The sequence below is a fragment of the Canis lupus genome, chromosome 23 (genome assembly GCF_048164855.1).
Source record: "Canis lupus baileyi chromosome 23, mCanLup2.hap1, whole genome shotgun sequence".
NCBI lineage: Eukaryota > Metazoa > Chordata > Mammalia > Carnivora > Canidae > Canis > Canis lupus.
In genome coordinates this window covers 41,907,881-41,921,926 of record NC_132860.1, presented here as the reverse complement: position 1 = coordinate 41,921,926, position 14,046 = coordinate 41,907,881, and the positions used below count along the sequence as shown (strand labels likewise).

Below are 14,046 nucleotides of genomic sequence, written 5' to 3'. Positions count from 1 at the left end.
TAGTTCTTTTGTACTCACGCAGTTTGCAAGATAAGAAATGCACATTTCAAAAACTGAAGAAGTAATCTTACAAGAATAGAATAACCCTGAGCATTTGACTGTGATTTTGTTTCAGTCACAATTTGCCTAGTTCAGAGAACGATGAGTCCCTAATGCTTTCCCACATTCTTTTCTTGGTTTTCATTTTCTTCTTTTGAAGATCATAGAGATCTGCATAATAGGCGACCTGTCCTAGAAAGAGCTAGGAGAATGATAGCAAAGCCAACTGCCTTAACTCCCATTGAAAACAAGTCTTAGTAAAAAGAAAAAAAAAATCATACTTAAAGAACAAGGAATAGCATCAGTGAAATCTCATGAGAAGTAAATTTCACCATCAAGATGACATTTGAAAATGTTTTCATTGGTGAATTTATGCTCAATGTTTCTTTTGGCCACATAATTCTAGGATTGATTTTGCAGGGTTGTTATTTTTTGTTATTTTTTTTTAATTAGTATGTCCTTTCTTTCTTAGGGCTGGCAAGCAGAAAAGTACGTAATACACAAGCTGTTAAAATATGCCAAGGTCCATAGAATGAAACATAAATCATGCCCATGCAATACCAATTATTTCAAAATTTTGGGTTAACATATAAAAATCACTGATTTGTCCCAAATGTTTTAGTTCTTGAAATGTTGGAAATAAAGTTAGCTATAGCTCAACATGGCTAAGAGAACTGGGCTTCCTAACATCACATGCACCATTTAAATAAGGTCAGAATATTCATTTTAAATTGTGTTAAGTTTTACTCAAAAATGCAAAGCTTTTATGGAAAGAGCACTCGTGAGGTGGAGGCAGAATATTTGAAAAGGGAAGATTTTTAAAGGAAACTCAAGCAGCTAGCCCAGGTAATAAGTAATCTTCTCTTTCTACCAATGAAATAATATGGCTTAATGAAAAGACTGTAGGTTTTGGCATCAGACACATTTAGGTAAGGATCCCACCACCACTAATAACTCTATGACCTTCAACAAATTATTTCAGACACATTTAGGTAAGGATCCCACCACCACTAATAACTCTATGACCTTCAACAAATTATTTCAGACACATTTAGGTAAGGATCCCACCACCACTAATAACTCTATGACCTTCAACAAATTATTTCACCACCCTAAGTATCAGTTAACTTCTACATAAAATGTGGAAAATATCAGTAAACCTCAGGATTATTCTAAGGAATCGGAAAAATATAAAATAGCACATAGTGATCACAAGGTAGACTAGGGATTCATGTATTTCAAATTGATAGTAAAAGGAACACAGAGTCCCATCACTTTAGGTTTTGTAATGACAAATATGCAAAGAGTGATTCTGTGACTTCAGCATGTTGAGTTTGCCTTTCTATTCACATTCTAGAATGTTAGAGTTTATTATTTCAGGTTATTTCCCTTCAGTCACAAGTTCCTCAGATGACACTGGCCATTCTTTGGATTCTGTTGGTACCTCTTCTGCCCACATGATAGAATGCAGCCATTTGTCCAGCAGTTCTTACTCTAGGACTGCAGATTCACTGTGAACTCCTGCTCTTAAAACAGCAAAGAAAATTCTGTTGGAAAGAAGTGCCTCGGTATGCAGTGTGCACACAGTTTAATGACTAGTTTCTCACGTCATGAATTCTGTAATGGGAGGAAGAGCTCTTCCCTCTGGGCTTTCTCTGCAGTGGCACCCACCCCTACTCACTTCCACTGGTCCCTGCCAAATACTGTTTGTGAGACAGTCACAGAGAGTTAGCAAATTACTGCTATTCTGAGCTCGTCTGCAAAAGCAGACAATGTCAGAAATGCCAAGATCTGGTTAGCATTATAATTTACCAGCTTTGTTGGAGGTGGAAATACCCTGCATGCAAACACATGCAGTGTGAAAAGACTAAAGCCAAAAGAAAGGATTAAATTGTCAACATGGTCTTGGAGCAAGAGAAGGACACATCTTAAATATAAGAATACTGTATACGTTTATGCAGAGATGTAACAAAACAAAGTAGACCAAATTATTTAATTATAAAATTTGACCCAGAAATGCAGAAATTCTACATATAAGTGAAGAGGATTTTATATACTAACACTATGTTTCACCAACATTCACTCTGTATAGCAACATACAAATATAGGTATAACATACAAGGGCATATTAACTGCATATAAAATATAGATTCTTTATATAAACCTGTAGAAAACTCTTTATACAAACATATATTTAATCTCTATGTATGTAACTGGAATGCCATAAAAAGATGACAAGCTCCTTTGGTAGAATGAACTTTGGTTTTGTTACCACTTTGAGATACTGCACTTTGTCACATGGCTGTCTGATGCTTCTTTTTAGTTATCCTCACTCTCCATACAAGATCTCTGTATTATCTCTATAATTTTCCCTTGAAGAAAACATTTCTGCCTCCTGTTACTGATGTCATGTAAGTCATTCGGCCTTATCTCAGATTGTTCTTCAAAATCCATTATTTTGGGAGGCTTTTTGGTGACTTCCTTATTCAATTTTCTCATCCCCAATAACTTCATTTCTCCCAAAATTTCACTAAGAACATTTTCAAATCAAAAAGTTTGTAGGTGAATACTGATTTATGCATCATCCAGATCCTACAATTAATGTTTTTCTAAACTTTCTTTGTCACAGCTTTCCATCAAACCATCTCTCTATCCACCTACCAATTAATCTCATTTTATTTAATGCATATTTAAAAATTTGTTATTGAAGTGTAGTTGACATACAATGATATATTAATTTCAGGTGTGATTAATTAATTTCATAGTCATTTGACAATTGCATACATTATTCAATGCTTGGAACTTCTTGGGGCTGCCCTCTGTAGTGATGACTCAACATAGCCTTAAGTCTTACTGAGACAGCAAAATCCCCAGCGCAGAGAACTCCTCTATGACAAATTATAAAAATTATAACATTTTTGAGAGAGCCACATAAAATAACTTGGCCAAAATTTACTAGGATGTAGTATTATGCAGTGTATTAGAATGCAAGCACTGGGAAGAAATGGTCCAAGTTCCCATCCAGGCCCTGCCAGTTACTGCCTGCCTGAACTTCTGCAAAGGACTAACCACTCTAGTTCTGTTTCATCATCAGGAATGAGAAATATAATAGTATCTGCCCCATAGAGTGGATTTGAAAACAAAGTGACATGAGGCATTTAAAGTACTTTACACATCAGCCATTATTATTGCTATTTTTTTAATTAGTATTTGCAAAACCAGATGATAACTCTAATGTAATTCTGTCTAAAGATGTACCTCTGGTATGTGCAGATTTAATGACTACCAAGAAATTGATTTTATCAGTCTATCCACAAATAAACCTTCACTAGGTGTAATCCTCCCGTGTGATTGATAGCAGTGTGTATGATAAAATGTGATAGACAACCACAGATGTTCTATTCCGAGCAATTAAAGGCATGAGCCCGATATAAGTGGGTTCCTCACAGATATGCTGACACAAAATAAGAAAAATAATCCACATCTTCCTTTTTTCAGAGCAGAATGTCAATCTCTTTTAGATTTCTCAGACATCAGCAGAACATTTGCTTTGTTAAGAGTTACTCCTACTGTCAGCAGAAGCAGGAAGATGACATGCTTGCTTGGCTCTTTGTACAAACCTTATGCACTCACAAAGAGGGGGCCTTAAAATCATGTGCATATACACAAAATAACATATTTTATAGTAGTGTTCATTTAGAAAATTAATTTTCTTGTCTTCCCTGTGCAGTTCCTTGAGTATAGTATACAAAGGATTAACTAGTTGGCCTAAATAATTTTTTTTCAGGAATAATCATCTCATTTTGCAGGGAGGAAGGATGGAGGGAAAGGAAAAGAAAGAAGTAATATAGTCTTTACAGTCATTTGGTAGGATGTCTAAGTGTGTGTGTGTGTGTGTGTGTGTGTGTGATGAGGTACCTTTACCTGCACCTTGATAAACTGCCAAGTGCTTCTGTTGAATGCTCCTTTCTTCCTTGTATTATTACTCCTTCTCTATCTCACTTTGCTTGCTGAAGCGTGTTTATGTCAAATGAATCAGTGGATGAAAACTTTTATTTAAGCAGAGCAAATACCACTACAATTAAGAGATCCCTAATTTGCCTCGCACGGTGGGAAAGTACAGTCTCAAAATCAGCACTATTTGTATTTCGTTTTAGATACTAAACATACAGACTACAAAGTTTTGTAAAGCTAATTCTGTACATACACAACATGGAAATCTTTGTCCATTTTATGTACTTGCTTACTCGATCATTTTGCTTCCTATAATCCTGTATAGGCCTTAATATCTTGAAATGCCACCGTAATTCTTCGCACCTGGAGATCTTTCACCCCCAATTTGGATAATGTGGGGATACTGGTATTTGTTTGTTTTCATAAAGCTCACTTAAATGACTTGACCATAATTAGGGAATAGAGATGAAAATTCCACCTCTGGCACAACTGTATATGTTTTTGTTGAATTCATCCTGTTTTGTTTTTTTAATGCATCAGCCCTCCACCCCCATTTAGTTTTTGCTAGAAAGGTCAGTGTCTGTTTAAAGGGCTGGAGGAGGGGAGAAGCTTCAGTAGCTGATGCTTTGTGTTGGCAGGGCTGTTTGAAAAAGCTGTCACAGCTGACTGGATCTATTTTATGCTAGCCCAGCACCATTAACCCTTCTCAACCAGGAATGGTCAATTAACTCATCTTAAAAAAAATTAATCTCATTCGAATTCTTCATGGGAACAATGATTTTGTTCTTAAGCGTCAAGGTGTATGTGCTAAGGAGGGGTACATGAAAGAGAATGTCTCCTGATTATTGCAGAGCTCTTTCTTTGTGATACGTCAAACTAACTTCCGTATAATTATATACTATAGTAAAAGTATGTGATAATGGGTGTGTGTGTGTGTGTGTGTATACTGTTATTTATATAACATTTGGTAATTTCCAGTGATTCTGGAAATGCATGCCATCTTTGCCTTTGATTCCTAAAGTAAGAACATGATGCAGAGTGACAAGGAGACATTACCCAGATATCACTGACACACTAATAAAATTCAGATGTAACAATATTTGCTCACCACATACATAGAACAGAAATGCAAAGTTCACTTTGCTAGCACTCACTTTCACTCCACCCTCTGTATTTTTACCATCTTCAGTGGTCAGCTTAATTCTTTATTTACGTTAAAGAAAATAAATAAAATAAATAAATAAATAAAAGATTTATTTTATCTTGTATGGAATCATGGAGCCTCTCTTCCAGGGTTGACATCTCAGGGTTGGGGATGCCTGGGTGGTGCAGTGGTTGGGCACCTGCCTTCGGCTCAGGTCATGATTCTGGGATCTGCCACCCAGTCCTGCATTGGGCTCCCTGTGGGAAGCCTGCTTCTCCCTCTGCCTATGTCTCTGCCTCTCTCTCTCTCTCTCTGTCTTTCATGAATAAACAAATCTTTTTAAAAAATCTGTTGTTTTTTGTTTGTTTGTTTTTTTAGGCTTTTTGTTTTGTTTTTTATCTTTCTCCTGGATTCTTCCTGTATGACCTTTCCACAATGATAGTATCTTCTCTAGAGAATGAAATGGATTACAGATAACATCTGATTTTGTCAATCAGACATTTTTTCAGTTAAATTCAAAGATATTTTTAGACATCATTTTCATAATTATAAGTTGTTTTATAAGGGCATAATTTCTCATACTATATTCTAATGAGTACAGAAAGATAAGTCTTAAAATCATACTTTTATGGGAGAAAGGAACTTACAAAGGAAAAATACATTTATTTGGGGGTGTTACTATGAACTGGAAAAAAAGTCTTATAATTATCAAAATTTTATTTTTGTTCTTAAGAAGCAATGTATTTTTGCCTAAGTTTACATCTGTGTAGGAGTTCCGAACATATGTTGTTTTTCCTCTTTAACTATGAAATGATAGTAAGGATGCATAGACGTACATAATCATAAGCTTCCCAGAAAACAAAAACTGCCTCCCATTAGCACATCAGAGAAGTTGATTCTTTAGAGCAATCTATAATTGGATGCGATTATATTGACTGAGAAACCAAAGCAGAAGGGGTTGAAGCAAAGAATATGATCAGTAAAAGCAGGGACTCTTCTCCCTCCTGGGCTTGAAAAAGGTTCAAAGCCAACACTGCAGCTACAGAAAAATAAAATATTTGCCCCAAATCAAGATAATTAGCGACTATTTAGCTTTATCAGGTGGCACCTCCTCTCCTCCTTCAGGCTCCCACAAACAGAGGAAAAGGTGGCTAGCTTTTGTCCCAGGATAAACCCCATAAAACTGCTTTCTGTAGAAACTACATTGTTTGCCTGGGGGAAAACTTCTGTGAGTCTTTTTGCTTAAGAGAGAAACAAAAAAGATCAAAGTAACTTAAAGTAAACTTAACATGGTGCGGGCAGTGGAGGATCAAAGACTAGACAAGGCTGCCAACTGCTCTATTCCTGATATAGCCCTCCTTATTTTCATCTGTGCTAGAGCCCCCAGCTTACCTGCCTACTCTTGGCATTCCGTGCATCTTCATAATATTGTCAATATTTTCCTGAATTATTTAAGTAAATTAAATTAGTTCATTTCATTCTCACCATAGCCCTGTGTGGTAGGTCTCGTTATCCTCATCTAAGACATAAGGAACCTGGCGAACAAAAATATTAAGTAATTTGCTTAAATTCACACACAAAGTATTAGAGCTGAGATGTGAACAGAGTTTGGTTCAAGAGTCCTTTGTACTTTACCATTGCCCTGGGTCACCCTGATGCATTGCCTGCCATTCAATGAGCCATACAAATTCTATAAGCATCTTTCCCATCTTTCCCATAGAGGACAGGACTTCATAGAAACAGAACAACAAACATACAGGGAAAACCCATGTCATCTCTCTTTACTTACCTGCTGAGTCCCTAGTTCATAAATAAATATGAATTTGTCTAATCAAGAATCATCAAACATCATCAAACATTTGAGGAAACACAACAGCTAGCAAAAGGGAAAATGAATAAATGGAACAACTGACACATACACACACACAAAGAACCAGAGACATTTTAAGGAACAAAAGAGAACTTTAATTTTTTTTTTTTTTTATGATAGTCACAGAGAGAGAAATAGAGAGAGGCAGAGACATAGGCAGAGGGAGAAGCAGGCTCCATGCACAGGGAGCCCGATGTGGGATTCGATCCCGGGTCTCCAGGATCGCGCCCTGGGCCAAAGGCAGGCGCCAAACCGCTGCGCCACCCAGGGATCCCAAAAGAGAACTTTAAATATTATGATCAATAAAAAAGTAAATACTTCAATGGAAGAAAAAATAATTACATAAAAGTAAACTTTCTCAGAAATTTCAAATGTGATTCCTAAAATTTATAAAAATCCATAGAATGATTAAATAGCACAATAGATTTTATTTAAACAGAATTGTTCTTTTTGAAAAAAAAAGAATTGTTCATTTTGAATGACAGGATGATGAACTTTCTCAGAATATGGAGAAGAAGAGAGAAATTGAGAAATACAAAGGATTAAGACAGGTAATCCTACATATATTAAATAGAAATTCTGGGATCACAAAGACACAAATTTTAAGAAAAAAATTATAAAATTACAAAAGAATATAATCTCAACAATCTTAAGACATTTTTATTCTATTTATTTATTTATTTATTTATTTATTTATTTATTTAGAGAGAGAGAGAGAGAGAGAGGCAGAGACACAGGCAGAGGAAGAAGCAGGCTCCATGCAGGGAGCCCGATGTGGGACTCGATCCCAGGTCTCCAGGATCACACCCCGGGCCGCAGGCGGCACTAAACCGCTGCACCACCAGGGCTGCCCTTAAGACATTTTTATATGAAAGAATTTGCTGACCACCAAATAGAATAGGATAAAAAGATTTAGAGTATTATGGCAAAATTTCTGATTTGAAGAGAAATTATGTGAGCTTTCAGAATGGAAAACATAAACAAGCTGCTTCCAAAGGAGTAAGAACTCAGTTTGTTATCACATTTCACCACCATTCCCAACAAGTTTGATGATAATGGAGCCTTGCCTTCAAAGTAGAAAGTTGAATTATCTTTAACTTATCATTCCAAAATCCATCCAATTTTCAGTTAAAAAAAACAAAAAACAAACCCAGACAGATTCAGTATGTGCTTATAGATATTTCAAAAAGTTTTCTTAAAAATACATTTGAACAAAATGGTAAATACATCCACGATATAAAAAGGTATTTAAAACAAATCCAGTAGGAACTAAAGAGACAAATAATTAAAACCAGAGATGACAATGTGCAGTAGGCCTAGAAAGCAGTAGATCCAAAGTAGACCAAAGAGTGAATTCATAAGATTGTCTGCATGAAGAAAGTGGGTTTTTTTCCATATTCATTTAATGGCAACTGGTAATCATTAAATTAGCAATGATTATCTTCAAAAGATATTACAGTAGCTGTGCTGTCATTTCTCAAGAATGATCAGATACCTAGAGTCACAGACATTTCCCACATAGATTGCCTCATATAAATCAGATTTGGTTTATCACCAGCATTTAAAAAAAACAGACCTAGGGAAAAAAGTAGATCTGGAGAAGTATGCATAGTCTTAATATATTGTGAATGTTTAGCCTGCCCTGATTATTACAAAATTAGAACAGCAAGAATATTTCAGAAAGTAGGTTTAATCAATAGATTGTGTGATTTGGAAAATAAAGATCTTCATTTGTTTCCTTTATCAACGAGAAACAAACAAAAGAATATAACTCTGGAAACATTTAAAAAATTTTAAAAACCTAAAAAAATAATAAAATCGTGTACATAATTTGAAATAAGCTGAAAGGTTTGAGCGAATACTTGAGTATAAGAGAAGAGAATTCTCTTTAGTTAGGCATGTAGAAAATTCTTATCTCAATGACAAGATTTCATGAAATAGAATTGAATTTCTTTTCTTTTGTCAAATCACAGTATTTCTTAATTTAGAGATATATTTTACCTATTCTTAGTATTGTTTTCATTAGTTACCTATCTTTAGAATGAATAGGAGGCTAAATATTCAGGAGAGTTAAGTTTAGTTATAGACCATGAATGTCATAAATCATGGAATCCTGAAAATATCTACTTCATGTCATAAGTGACAAAAGTCAGAAACACAAGAAGCAGAAGAGAGAAGTTGCATATTAGTTAATTTCCTCCTCTTACATAACAAGGCATTAGTAGATACTGTTTAACAGTTATGGACTAAAAGTAGAGATGTGTATGATTTTACAGTAAAGATAACTATAAGAAGGGCAAAAAAATTTAAAAAGACTTGGAAAGGAGAGGAAAACAGAGGTAGTAGGTAATGTAACTGCTAAATTTCAGCTATAATGATAAGATGCCTAGAAATAGGCAGTTCTTCCAGTTGAAGAAATGGTACTGACAAAAAAAAAAAAGTATATGACATTTAGGTTTATAGTTGTAACTATAACATTAATTTTTAAAAATTTAGGGGATCCCTGGGTGGCGCAGCGGTTTGGCGCCTGCCTTTGGCCCAGGGCACGATCCTGGAGACGCGGGATCGAATCCCACGTCGGGCTCCCGGTACATGGAGCCTGCTTCTCCCTCTGCCTGTGTCTCTGCCTCTCTCTCTCTCTTTCTGTGTGACTATCATAAATAAATAAAAATTTAAAAAAAATTTGTAAAAATGTATATCAGAAACTGGGGTAGTGTGCCCCTCTATGAAGTAGGGTGGAGGGAAGATCAGAAAGCACTTTAATATTGTATATACCCCTTTCTACTGTTTAAGATTATAAATTAGGAACATATATTATTACTATAACAGAAAAATTAAAAGATTAAAAACATGTGTCCATAGACACACATACGTCTGTCTATACGCATACATATGCTTATACATAGATACATGCATGCACATAAATATATGTGCATATGTATATACACATCCATACTTTCTGGTCTTTTCCCTCTTAGAGTGTTTGTAAGACTCATACAGGTACTATTTTCAGACATCTAATGCTGACTTTATTTATTTATTTTTTTTTAATTTTTTTTTAAGATTTTATTTCTTTGTTCATGAGAGACAGAGAGAGAGAGAGAGGCAGAGACACAGGCAGAGGGAGAAACAGGCTCCATGCAGGGAGCCCGATATGGGACTTGATCCTGGGACTCCAGGATCACGCCCTGGGCCAAAGGCAGGCACTAGACCGCTGAGCCACACAGGCATCCCCCTAATGCTGACTTTAATTAAGAGGTGTATGTTTTCTACTTGTGCAGTCCTGCATAACCACTGCCAGTATTTCTCCCTAAAGGTGAAGCAAATTCCAGGGATAATAAATATATATGGTATAATAAATTGTAATCTCTATTAGATACACAAAGTTAATCTCAGTACTTTAAAGATGGGATGGTATATTCAGTTCCATGGACTTTATTATTTTCTTATTGATCATTAGGGCTTCAAATGTACAATTTCTCATGAAAGAACCTGAACTGTTACACATCCAGAGGCTTTCTTGTGCACTAGTTGCTGAATATTTTAATTACTCACTCTGTAGAACACATTTTGAGAGTAATTACTTGAAGATGCTGAAATCCCACAGCACAGAAATTTGGCCAGATCATGATCCATACATGGTTCAGAAAAACGGTGCCGCTAGAATATTTGATCAGAATAATCCCTTGCCTCATCCAAACTCTTCCAGAAGGTAACTTGGATAAATAATATATATATATATATATATATATGTTATACATTATATTTTTTAAATGTATAAGTATTTTATGTATATATGCACATACACAAAACATTTTCTCTATATGTATATGTATATAAAATTTAAATATATCAATACATTATATCACACACACACACAAACATTTTCTTTATCCAGGCATCCAATGAAGGATACTTAGGTTGTTTCCATATCTTAGCTATTGTGTTTAATGCTACAGTGAACATGGGAATGCAGATATCTCTTCAAGATACTAATTTTAATTCCTTTGGATATAGACTCAGGAGTGGGATTACTAGATCATATGGTAATTCAATTTTTAATTTTTTGAGGAACTGCTGTACTGTTTTCCATGATAGCTCTACCAGTTTACATCCTCATTAACAGTGCGTAAGAGTTCCCTTTTCTCCACATTCTCACCGTTATTTGTTCTCTTGTCTTTTTGACACTAGCCATCTGAGAGGAGTGAGGTAGTATCTCATTGTGTTTTCTTTTTTAAGATTTTATTTATTTATTTGAGAGAGAGAACACCCACAAGCAGAGAGAGGCAGAGGAAAGAGAGGGGCAAGGAGCAGAGAGAGAGGGAGAAGCAGGCTCCCCTGCTGAGCAGGGATCCTGATGTGGGGCTCCATCCTAGGACCCCAGTATCTCAGCCAAAGGCAGATGCTTAACCAACTGAGCTACCCAAGCACGTTGTCACTGTGGTTTTGATTTGCATTTCCCTGATGATTAGTGATGTTGAGTATCTTTTCATATACCTGTTGCCATTTGGAAAAATCTCTATTCAGGTCCTTTGACCAATTTTCCTTGGATTATATGTGTTTTTTTAATTTTTTTTAATTTTTATTTATTTATGATAGTCACAGAGAGAGAGAAAGAGAGAGAGGCAGAGACATAGGCAGAGGGAGAAGCAGGCTCCATGCACCGGGAGCCCGATGTGGGATTCGATCCTGGGTCTCCAGAATCGCGCCCTGGGCCAAAGGCAGGCGCCAAACCGCTGCACCACCCAGGGATCCCTGTTTTTGTTTTTATTTTTGCTATTGAGTTGTATGAGTTCTTTAAATATTTTGGATATTAACTTCTTGTCAGATATATGGTTTGTGAATATTTTTTCCCATTCTGTAGGTTGCCTTTTCAATTTATTGATTGTTTTCTTAGCTATGCAGAAGTTCTTTAGTTTAATGTTGTCCCATTTGTTGATTTTAGTTTTTGTAGCCTGTGCTTTTGATATCTTATCAAAGAAATCATTGCCAAGACCAATATCAAGGATCTTTTTTCCTATTTTTCATCTAGGAGTTTTAGAGTTTCAGGTCTTACATTCAAGTTTTTGATCCATTTTGAGGTGTTTTCTTTTTCTTTTCTGATTGGTCTAAGATAGTGATTCAGTTTCATTCTTTCACATGTGGAATCATAGACCAGAGGCACAGATGGAAGCCCAGACATAAATCATACATAGACCAGAGGCACAGATAGAAAGCCCAGACATAAACCAGTGCATATACAATCAATTTTTGACAAAGGCTAAAGAGTTAAAGAACACACAATGGGGAAAGGACTGTTTCTTCAACAAATGGTAGTGGGAAGTCTTGTATCACCTTCCTCATGAAGCCTTTCTTAATCATTTCAATCCACATGCATTTGTGTACTCAGTCATTAATGAGTGCCCCAAATGAACATTGTTAATAAGCTCTAATTATTTACCAGGTAATAAGATACACCTATAAATAAAAGTTATAGACCTTATCCTCAAGCAACCTATGGTCTGGTGAGCAAAACAGATATGTAGGTAAGTCAAAACATAACATAGTAAAGGAAATAAAGTGGTCTTGGTGGAGGGAAGCATAAAATGCTTTAGGAACACAGAGAAATATGCAACCCAGTCCTGTGAGAATGGAGAAAAAGTAGTGATGAGGATTCTGGAAGGAATATCTGAATTTAATTATAAAATATGAGTAAGAGTTAATCAGCAGAGTACAGCCTTCTAGGCAGAGGACACCAATAAAACATATATTAACTGTACTCCTGACTTGCAAAGTCTTCTGATTTGTGTTACTAAAGAATTCCCTTGGCTGCTTATAGAGAACTGGTAAGCAAATCAAAGTTGGAAGCAGAGAACCACATGGAGACTATATGCAGTAATCTGGTAAAAGAAGATTGTGATTTGGACTATGTTTGCAAAAGAAATAAAAAGACTAGGAGGGATTTGTGATATATTTTTGAAAGAAGAAATAGCGTAAATGGGTGATGGGTTATTTGCTGGGAAATGAAGGAAAAATGGGAACAAAAAATCATTCCTAGCCATCAGATGAATAGTGGTATTTTTTACTGAGAAAAGGCAGTATGGTGAACAACATGTTTGGCATGGGGAGATAATTAATAATGTGATATTTTCATATATCTTGTATCTCTAATAAGTAAAATAGAACTCTTAAGAGTCCTAAATATGGCATGTTGTTAAAAGAATAACTCTTTCAGGGATTATACTATAGTACTAAGAAAATTAACTTCATTTAAGTTATATAAAGTAATTTTAGTATCAGTTATATCATTAAGTATAGAGGAAATTCATGGTCATAAATAATTCAGGAAATGAGGTGGTTGGAGCCAAGGGCAACTTAATTCAACCAAGGGACATGGTTTTGCCTGAAACAGCCTTCATATGTTGGAATGGTGGAGGCATAGGTTGAGGGAGGGGAATGAGGATGTGCATGCTTCTCCTTTCTGGAAGCCCACAGGCCTGAATAAAAATGGTGAATGGCTTTTCTTTGCTCCTAGTAACTGCAAGCTGCTCTCAAATCTCACCCTGAGCTCCAGCCATACTGATCCTTTTTCTGTTCCTTGAAAAAGCCCTTCTTCATGAATTTGCAATTGCTATTTTCTCTGCCTTGAGTGCTCCTTATCCACCCCTTTGATGGTTTGGCTTAGTCCCATTTTTTAAGTTTCAACACAAATGTCCACTCTTCAGAGCAGTTTCCTTTAGCACTCTAGCCAATCTCAGCAAGTTGTTTCTGCACACCATTGTTGCTATCATAGTCTGTGTGTTCATATTTCATTGTTCCTGGAATGTAATCTCCACAAAGGCAAGCTTTGGCTATCTTCTTCACTATAATCAAGGCCAGTTATAAAAGGTCATGAACAAGGATTTGTTATTTAACTGAAAAATAAAGATTAATGGTTACAAAGCAAATCAGAGGTATAATTAATATATGCTTTAATGATTTCCTCTCCCTAGAAAGCTCTTTACATTCTTCTTTGCATCATTAACTCACACTTGTTCCTCACAATTGAATTCAGATATTA

General features: G+C 35.7%; 1 long non-coding RNA gene and 1 other non-coding gene across 3 annotated transcripts in view; both read right to left on the bottom strand.

The window, feature by feature from the left end:
- Window positions 1–14,046, bottom strand: part of LOC140615144 (uncharacterized) — a 46,390-nt gene that overhangs the window by 17,010 nt on the left and 15,334 nt on the right. The gene's annotated exons all lie outside the window — the stretch shown is intronic.
- LOC140615625 (small nucleolar RNA SNORA72) lies at window positions 8,554–8,689 on the bottom strand. Its single transcript, XR_012016120.1, has one exon. It is a non-coding gene; the product is annotated as a small nucleolar RNA SNORA72 (small nucleolar RNA).